Source organism: Carlito syrichta, unplaced genomic scaffold (assembly GCF_000164805.1).
Source record: "Carlito syrichta isolate Samal-C Ts95f unplaced genomic scaffold, Tarsius_syrichta-2.0.1 Scaffold303023, whole genome shotgun sequence".
Classification (NCBI taxonomy): Eukaryota; Metazoa; Chordata; class Mammalia; order Primates; family Tarsiidae; genus Carlito; species Carlito syrichta.
In genome coordinates this window covers 96,334-106,043 of record NW_007247119.1, presented here as the reverse complement: position 1 = coordinate 106,043, position 9,710 = coordinate 96,334, and the positions used below count along the sequence as shown (strand labels likewise).

Sequence of the window (9,710 nt, the reverse complement as noted above, 5' to 3'; positions counted from 1 at the left end):
AGGCTGTGGTGCCCGGGAGTGGCCACTGCACTCCAGTCTGGGCGACAGCGTGAGACTCCAACTCAAAAAAAAAAAAAAAAAAAGAATGTGACTGTCTTTTTCACATTGATTTTGTACCCCGAGACTTTGCCAGTCCTTTATCAATAAAATGAGGTTTTTGACAGATCCTCTTGGATTTTTGAGGTACAGAATCATATCGTAGCAAAGAGAGATAACTTAACTTTCTCTTTTCCTATTTGCCTACCCCTGATTTCCTTTTCTTGTCTAATAGCTCTAGCTAGGACTTCCAAGACAACACTGAACAAGACGGGTGAGAGTGAGCAGCCTTGTCTTATTCCGGTTTTCAGGGGAAATGCTTCCAGTTTCTGTTCATTTAGCAATATGCTAGCTGTGGATTTATCGTGATTGCTCTTACTATTTTGAGGTATGTTCCTTCTAAGCCTGGATGTTCGAGGGTTTTTTTCAAGCTGGGTTTTCTCAAAAACTTTTTCTAAATCTAATGATATAATTATGGGGGTCCTTGTTTTTACATCTATTGATGTATTTAGTTACATTTATATTCTTTTTTGTTATTGTTGTTATTTAGTTTTTATTTCTCTGCAATCCAACTAGACGTGGATGGAAATAAGGAAAATATGGAACCCAAAGAATTGTAGCCAAAGCACAAAGATTATAGGGATACTGCGAGCAAATGAGATGGAGGGGGTGCTCTCCTGAGCTACAGAAGGAATGATCTGGTAGTTTAAGATAAAACAAGTCAAATTTATTAGAGTTGTCCACAGTCAGCAATGGTGATCTTCTTGCTGGTCTTGCCATTCTTGAACACAAAGCCCTCCATGGCTTGTACAACATTCACGCCCTCTTTCACCTTGCCAAAAACCACATGCTTGCCATCCATCCATTCAGTCTTAGTAGTGCAGATGAAAAACTGGGAACCGTTTGTGTTGGGTCCGGCATTTGCATGGACAAGATGCCGGGACTTGTATACTTCAAGATGAAGTTCTCATCATCAAATTTCTCCCCATAGATGGACTTGCTACCAGTGCCATTATGGCATGTAAAGTCACCACCCTGGCACATAAACCCTGGAATAATTCTGTGAAAGCAGGAACCCTTATAACCAAATCCTTTCTCTCCAGTGCTCAGAGCACAAAAGTTTTCTGCTGTCTTTGGAACTTTGTCTGCAAACAGCTCGAAGGAGACGCAGCCTAAGGGCTCACCGTCGACAGCGATGTTGAAGAACATGGTGGGGTTGACCATGGCTGATAGGAAAAGGCTCAAGGCGGCGGTGTCTGCAAAGCCACATTTATATTCTTGCAGATGTTGAACCAACCTGCATCCCAGAGATGAAGTCTACTTGGTCATGGTGGATGATTTTTGAGATGTGTTGTTGTATCCGATTTGCTAGAATCTTGTTGAGAATTTTTGCATCTATGTTCTTTAGGGATATTGGCCTGTAGTTCTCTTTTTTTTGTTGGATCTTTACCCGGTTTGGGTATCAGTGTGATGTTATCTTTGTAAAATGATTTGGGGAGAATTCTGTCTTTTCTCAATTGCCTGGAATGCTTTCGAAAGGATTGTTATCAGCTCCTAGTTTTTTGATTTTTTGTCGAGACGAGGTCTTGCTATGTTGTCAGCATGAGTTTTGGAGGGGACATTCAAACTATAGCAACAAATATTACTAATTTAATTGAGTCTGCACAAAGACCAGCTAGAAGACCATTCTGGTAATTCAGTTGGATGGTGATGAGGGTGTTAACCAGAGTGAGAACATAAAGGAGGAGTAGATGTCAGAATGCAAACTTAATGCCCAGGTACCATTGTCTGAACTTAACATTGAAGGCGTTGACTTAAAATTGTGTTTTGAGTAACACAGACATTCAGTGTACGTGCTGAGGGAGGATAAGTTGAGAAGATGGCAATTAGTATACCAGTTTGCATAGTGTTTAGAATTTTGTTATATGAAAGGTAGCCTGAGGACTATCTGCTTCAGAATCTTCTGGGAGCATGGTATTTAAAGTTCAGGTTCCAGGCTGCACACATTACAATAATCTTTCTAGACATTAAAGTGTGTGACCACTGTGTTAGAATTCCACCATAATGAGACCAAGGAGAGTATCATGATTCCTGTGTGGACCTCTTAATTTTGAGATTGCATTTGCAACTTCAGCTTTCCTGTCTTTGGACATGAGACTGTCAAGGTGAGGGTAAATAAAGATAGCATAAAGTAAGACTTTAATTCCTTCTGGAAAATAAATTTGTTCTAAATTTTTATAGATCTAAAATATCTCTTTTGCATATTAAAGACAAAGAGAATCTAAAACCTCTCTGGAGTCTCAGGCTCCTTCACTCTTAAAATGAGGCCCCAAGGCGGGAATGGTGGCTCAAGCCTGTAATCCCAGCATTTTGGGAGGCCGAGCCAAGAGAATTTCCTGAGACCAGGGCTTCAAGACCAGCCTCGGTAACTTGGCAAGACCTCGTCTGTACAATAAATCAAAAAATTAGTTGGGTGTGGTGACTTGCACCTGTAGTTCCAGCTACTTGGAAGGCTGAGGCAGAAGGATTGCCTGAGCCCAGCAGGTAACAGAATGAAACTCCAATTCAAAATAAATAAGTAAATAAAAGGATTGCTTGAGCCCAGTGGGCAACAGTGAGACTCCAACTCAAAATAAATAAATAAATATGAGGCCCCAGGGGGCTTTACATGTTTATCTGGCTTATATGTCTCAATATTTGCCATCATAGCAATTAAAGCTGGTAATTTGAAAAAATACTTTTAAAGAAATTTAACAAGTATAATCCTATTGCATATTAATAACAAAATATTTTTATGAAAAGTAACAATTTAGAAAACAAAAATAGTGAAAAGATTAGCACATTTCTTTAATCTGGCTCCATAGAAGAAGACTAGATTCTCATATATGCTTCTACAGTTAACCTGTTACTATATGTTGTTTGTATTAAAGTATATGAAGAAAATCCAGTCTCACAAAGATATATATAGTTCAAAAAGGAGGCATATTTTGATATCCTTTTTTTTTTTTTTTTTTGAGTTGGAGTCTCACTCTGTCGCCCAGACTGGAGTGCAGTGGCCGCTCCCGGCCACCACAACCTCGACCTGCTGGGCTCCGGCGATCCTTCTGCCTCAGCCTTCCAAGTAGCCAGAATTAGAGGCATGCGCTACCACGCCCAGCTGATTTTTTGATTTATTGTAGAGATGAGGTCTCGCTGCCCAGGCGGGTCTCAAATCCATGGGCTCAGGAAATTCACTCACCTCAGCCTCCCAAAGGCGCGGGATTACAGGCTGAGTCACTGAGCCCGGCTTTTAATAGCCTTTTTAGGTAACTTTTTATTGTCTAATTTAATACTGTGCTGAAATTCTTCAATCAGTGGTAGTTTCTTAAATGTCAGTTACAATGCAGAATTTGAAAACTGTATGATGAACTTTTCGTATTTAGTTAATTAACATGCATTGGTCTATCTTGTATTTTTTAATCTATGCATGGTTTTGTAACATCATGCATTGGTCATTTGGAAAATATTGGTTCATTGAGTAATGTAGATCTTTCAAATGTTGACATATGGCGTTATAAATATCTATCTGTTAATATCACCACCGATCTCATCATTAAGAAACTTCAGGCTCTCAGTGGCAGAAACAAGTTTTCCAAAATTCCAGTTTTTGCTTGAAAACAAATTATATCTCTTTTTTTTTTTAAAGTCAGAGTCTTACTTTGTCACCCAGGCTGGAGTACAGTAGCACTCTCATGGCCACTGCAGCCTCGATCTGCTGGGCTCAGTCAATCCGTCCACCTCAGACTTCCGAGTAGCTAGAACTACAGACATGAGCCACCATGGCCAGCTACTTTTTTGATTTTTTGTAGAGACGAGGTCTCACCATGTTGTCCAGGCTGGTCTTGAGCCCCTGGACTCAGGCAATCCTCTGGCCTCCACCTCTCAAAGTGCTGGGATTGTAGGTGGGAGCCACTGCACCCAGTTTAACAAATTATATCATTGACAACAAATATTATCAATTATTTTTCTTGAAGTGACAGGATTACAGATCTGTTTTTGAGAAAATGTCTATCAAATACTCAAGTCTGAATAATCGTGGCTTGTCAGTTGAAATTTCAAGTAAAAATGGAGTTCCATGAAAAGTAAAAAACTAGCTTACAGCTCAAACAGTTGCACAAGTGCTTATCCTCAAATCAACTCTCTGCTTTGGTATGTAGCAAAAATGCTTTTGCATACTTCCCATTTAGTCACACTGAATATTTTTAAAAGTATGTTTCAGAGGTAATTAATAAAGCTAATAAATTTTACTGCTTTTTATTAAGGAAATTCTTAGATGGCACTGGGTTTTTTTCCTCCATCTTCAAGTATGTGGTAATCCAGAATACAGTGACTGCTAGGCCGGGCTCGGTGGCTCAGCCTGTAATCCCGCGCCTTTGGGAGGCTGAGGTGAGTGGATTGCCTGAGCCCGCGGGTTCGAGACCCGCCTGGGCAGCGAGACCTCATCTCCATAATAAATCAAAAAATCAGCTGGGCGTGGTCGCGCATGCCTGTAATTCCAGCTACCTGGAAGGCTGAGGCGGAAGGATCGCCGGAGCCCAGCAGGTCGAGGCTGCGGTGGCCGGGAGCGGCCACTGCACTCCAGTCTGGGCGACAGAGTGAGACTCCAACTCAAAAAAAAAAAAAACAAAAAACAAAAATACAGTGACTGCTAGTTTGTTGCCAGCACCTATGTCAATGCTAAGTCACTGGCCTTTGACGCCCCATTGCTTTTGTACCATAAGTGAAATTGTTAACACAGTGAAAATAGTAAAAATGTTTTAATATGTATTTGAACACACTTTGTATCTCCCGGGCCTTCTGAAAGGGTCTCAAAAACCATAGTTTGAGAACTGCTGCTTAATGTTGGCAGACTTATTGACTATCTTCTACAAAGTATAAGTATATGGATGTTACACAAATCAAGTCTTGGTTTTTACTTCCACATAATAATGATTATATTTTTTGTGCTGTCTGCTGCAGAACCAACAGCTAATCACATGGCCTAAAGTGATGCTTAAGTATTCTTCTTTGGGTAACTGTGGGAGGTCCTATTAGTGTCCCACCCATAACTCCATTTCTGTGTGTATCAGACAAGGGCATCAGACCTGTACCATCAGACCATCTCACAGCCTGTGTCTTAGGTTTTTTGCTGGTGGGCTTTCTCTGGCTGCTGGAACCTGCATTGCCTGGGTTGGGTGCCTTGCATAAGCTGGAAATACTGAGAAATTAATACCTTCCCTCAACAGGCCTCAACCAACCACTGATGGGGCAGAGGGGAGAGAGACGGTAGGACCCACCTCCTTCACCCATAGTGTCTGTTCTACCCTGGCTATCCAGCAGGATTTAACGTTGCCCACAGTGGTCTCTGGCTTGATTAACCTTCTGCTTAAGTGATAATATCTTGTTCTCTGTCTCACGTCCCACTCTGTCACTAGTGTTTCATGTATCCACCGCTCAAACTGTTTGAAACGGGAATTTTTTGCATGGTTCCATTGTTGACTGTCTAGCCTTGGGGAGAAGGAAGAACTTTCTTTTTCTTCCTTCCGTTTTCTTATGGTAGATTTCTAACAAATATAGCAGAACCTTACTAAGATAATCTTTTTCAGACTGTGCAGTTAGCCAGAGATTTAGGAGCATGTAAGGTATTTGTTGTTTTCAAGGTTTGTAAATCGTAGAGGCTTGGCAGTTTGGGCCTGGAGGAAGCTCCGGTGTGGGTAGGTGATACTGTTCACCATAAGTATTAGCAGGCAATGAGGAGTAGACAGGACCCTTAAGGAAGACAAGACCACCCCAGGTAGCGTTCCTCAGAGTTCTATAATAATTCTCTATTAACTGCTGAATCCTGCCCAGATACTCTACCTGGCTTGTGAAGCCATGCATATTTTGCTTCCCACTAGCTATTTATTTGTCATCACCTCCGTTTTTATATTATATGCTCCTTCTGTCCACTGTGCCACTCAGGCCACCCATTCCTCATTTCTTCCAAGTTCATGCTCTGCTGCTCCCCTACCCACATCAGATACCTTTTCTTCCCCTTTTCTTCAGTATCAAGCTTAACTATTTTTTAAAGCCTTTGGACACGTCTCTTAAACATGCATATTCCATCCATTCCCATCTCATTGGAGCCTCTCACAGTGTCTGGGAAGCAGCACCGTGAAATAGAAAAGAACACATGGTCTCTGAAATCAGACATTCCAAAGTTTGAGTCCTACATCTGCCACTTGTTAGCTGGATTTGGAAGAAAATGCTTATCTTCACTGTCCCAATTTCTTCATTAAGTGAGGATAATAAAACCTAAAGGGTTAAATTAGAGGATGTCTATAAACACCCTACGAGCAGATGATGTCTGCTCGTGCGGCAGATCTCACTGTTGGTCTTTCCCAGCTCAACAGTCAGCACTGTTTAGTACGGGCTGTCCTTCACTCATGCAGGCTGAACGTCTGTTTTTCATAAAAAACCTACCGGTTCCCATTTTTCTAACAATTATTTTATTATCTAAAGTGTGTTTGGCTCTTTGAAAGTGAGATAGGATAATACACTTCCTTTTAGAGAACTTGACTTTATCTGTTTGTTTATTTTTTGAGTTGGCGTCTCACTCCGTCGCCCAGGCTGAAGTGCAGTGGCACACTCATGGCCACCCCAGCATTGACCTGCTGGGCTCTGGCGATCCTTCTGTCTCAACCTTCCAAGTAGCCAGAACTACAGGAGCATGCTACCATGCCCAGCTGGGTTTTTTTAATTTATTGTAGAGATGAGGTCTCCCTAGATTGCCCAGGCTGGTCTCAAACCCTAAGGCTCAGGCAGTCTACTCACCTCAGCCTCCCAAAGTGCTAGGATTACAGGCTGTGCCACTGAGCCCGGCCAGAATTTGACTTGAAGTATTTATATTTTTGTACTTTGTAGCAACCATTTAGAGAGGGCTTAATTTACATTTATATATTTTGACTTTATTTTTGTATCATTGAGGATAGTTCAAAATGAAAGTTTTGAGTTTGGATGTGTATGTCTTAGTCCTTAATTCTTAGTGTTATTTTATTTTATTTTGAGTCAGGGACTCACTCTGCCACCCAGGCTTGAGTGCAGTGGCACAAACACGGTTCACCACAGCTTCAAACTCCTGAGCTCAAGAGATCCTCCTGTCTCTGCCTCCTGAGTAGCTGGGACTGTAGGCATATACTACATGCCCTGCTAATTTTTAAAATATTTTTTATGGAGACGAGGTCTTGCTGTGGTGCCCAGCTGGTCTCAAACTCCTGGGCTCAAGCAATCCTCCCACCTTGGATTCCCAAAGTGCTGGGGTTACAGGTGTCAGTCATTGCACCCGGCCTTATTTTTTTAAAACACAGATTGCGTCTGTTTAGAAGAAGAAAAAACAATCAAAAGAAACAGCAATCAAAAATACTGAGGGTCCATAGATGAGGGGAGTAAGAAAGAGTTTGAAATTATCACTTTTCTCTCCCTTCTCCTTTCCTTCTCTTGGTGCCAGGAACCATTCCTCTTAAGGTAATACCATGTGAAGGTAGCCTGTGTTATAAAGCTACACCTTCAGTAAGATTTGAAGATCCTTTTGCAATTTGAGCTCTCTAAAATTGGCTTCATTTATGGATCTTCAAACCCATTAAGTTTTTCAGAGGAGGGAGTTTATTCTTACTCCCTTTTAAATTCTTTTTTTTTTTTTTTGAGTTGGAGTCTCACTCTGTCTCCCAGACTGGAGTGCAGTGGCACGCTCCCGGCCACCGCAGCCTTGACCTACTGGGCTCTGGCGATCCTTCCACCTCAGCCTTCCAAGTAGCTGGAACTACAGGGGTGTGCTAATTTTTTTTTTGATTTATTGTAGAGATGAGGTCTTGCCAAATTGCCCGGGCAGGTCTCAAACCCGCGGCCTCTCCTCAGCCTCTCAAAGCACGGGATTATAGGCTGAGCCATCGAGCCCGGCCCATTTTAAATTCTTTTTTTTGTTTTTTGAGTTGGAGTCTCACTCTGTCACCCAGACTGGAGTGCAGTGGCCGCTCCCGGCCACTGCAGCCTCGACCTGCTGGGCTCCGGCGATCCTTCCGCCTCAGCCTTCCAAGTAGCTGGAACTACAGGCGCGCGCTACCACGCCCGGCTAAATTTTGATTTATTGTAGAGATGAGGTCTCGCCAAGTGCCCAGGTGGGTCTCGAACCCGTGGGCTCAGGCAATCCACTCACCTCAGCCTCCCAAAGCGCTGGGATTACAGACTGAGCCATCGAGCCCGGCTCCCTTTTAAATTCTTAAGATTGTGGTAAGAGAAGGGACAAAGGAGGCTATCTGAGCTTCTCATCCTGACTCTTCCTGCCACCCCAGGATGACTGATAGCGGTCCTGGCTGGCCTGTTTAGTAGCCCTTTAATAGCTGCCCTCTGGAAAACCATCTTTGAATAGGGGTGACTGCAGCCCCTTCTATACCAGCAAAACTATGTGCTTTTTTTTTTTTCCTAAGAGACAGAATGAGATCTCTGTAATTGCTTCTGTCTTAGTGGTTTCTAGCAGTTTCTCATGTCAGTGGTCACTTATGAAAATGTTTGTGGCAGCACTGTCCAATATGACATTTTAACTCAGTTACATCAGCCAGATTTCAAGTGCTTAGTAGCCATATGTGGCTAGTTACTACCATCCTGGAAAGCACAGATTTAAAATATTTTCATCACTGCAAAAATGTCGACTAGACAGCACTGGTCTAAAGATCAGATTTTCCATAGGGCTGACTTTGAATAACTATATTTATTATTGATTCCTGAATATCTCTGTTTTTAAATTCATTGAGTCCATCTTTCAAATAATGACTCTTTAAGAAATTTACTCATAACCTTTCAATTTAACACAAAGGAACTTAGCATCTTTTTGGCTGCAAATTTTTTTTTTTTTTTTTGAGTTGAAGTCTCACTCTGTCACCCACACTGGAGTGCAGTGGCTGCTCCCGGCCACCGTAGCCTTGACTTGCTGGGCTCCGGCGATCCTTCCGCCTCAGCCTTCCAAGCAGCTGGAACTATAGGTATATGCTACCACCCCTAGCTAATTTTTGATTTATTGTAGAGATGAGGTCTCGCCAAGTTGCCCAGGTGGTTCTTGAACCCGTGGGCTCAGACAATCCACTCACCTCAGCCTCCCAAAGCACTGGGATTATAGGCTGAGCCACCGAGCCTGGCTGCAAGTTCTTTTAAAATTGGCTTGAATAGTAGGCATTTGCTGTGCTTACATAATAAGGAGTCCTTGTAATGTAGGTGGTTGGTTTTGCTACTCAGCAGCATGCTCAAGGGCTCAGCCTTTTCTCTCTTCCTGTTCTGATGCTCTCCGTGTACAGACACTCTCAATGTCTCTGTCAAGGTTGCTAGAAGGCTAATGCTGTTCAAAGAATCACCTTGTCAGCTGGGCTTGGTGGCTCAGCCTGTAATCCCAGCACTTTGGGAGGCTGAGGTGAGTGGATTGCCTGAGCCCGTGGATTCAAGACCTGCCTGGGCAACTTGGAGGGGCTCATCTCTACAATAAATCAAAAATTAGTCGGGTGTGGTAGCGCTCACCTGTAGTTCCAGCTATTTGGAAGGTTTAGGCGGAAGGATCGCCGGAGCCCAGCAGGTCAAAGCTGCAGTGGCCGGGAGTGGCCACTGCACTCCAATCTGGGTGACAGAGTGAGACT

The 9,710-nt window shown here is 42.8% G+C and overlaps 1 protein-coding gene and 1 pseudogene across 1 annotated transcript in view; one reads left to right on the top strand and one right to left on the bottom strand.

The window, feature by feature from the left end:
* The window catches only part of ARL15 (ADP ribosylation factor like GTPase 15), a 220,267-nt gene that overhangs the window by 196,747 nt on the left and 13,810 nt on the right, over nt 1–9,710 (top strand). The window lies entirely within an intron of this gene.
* Nucleotides 767–1,295, bottom strand: LOC110595585 (annotated as a pseudogene).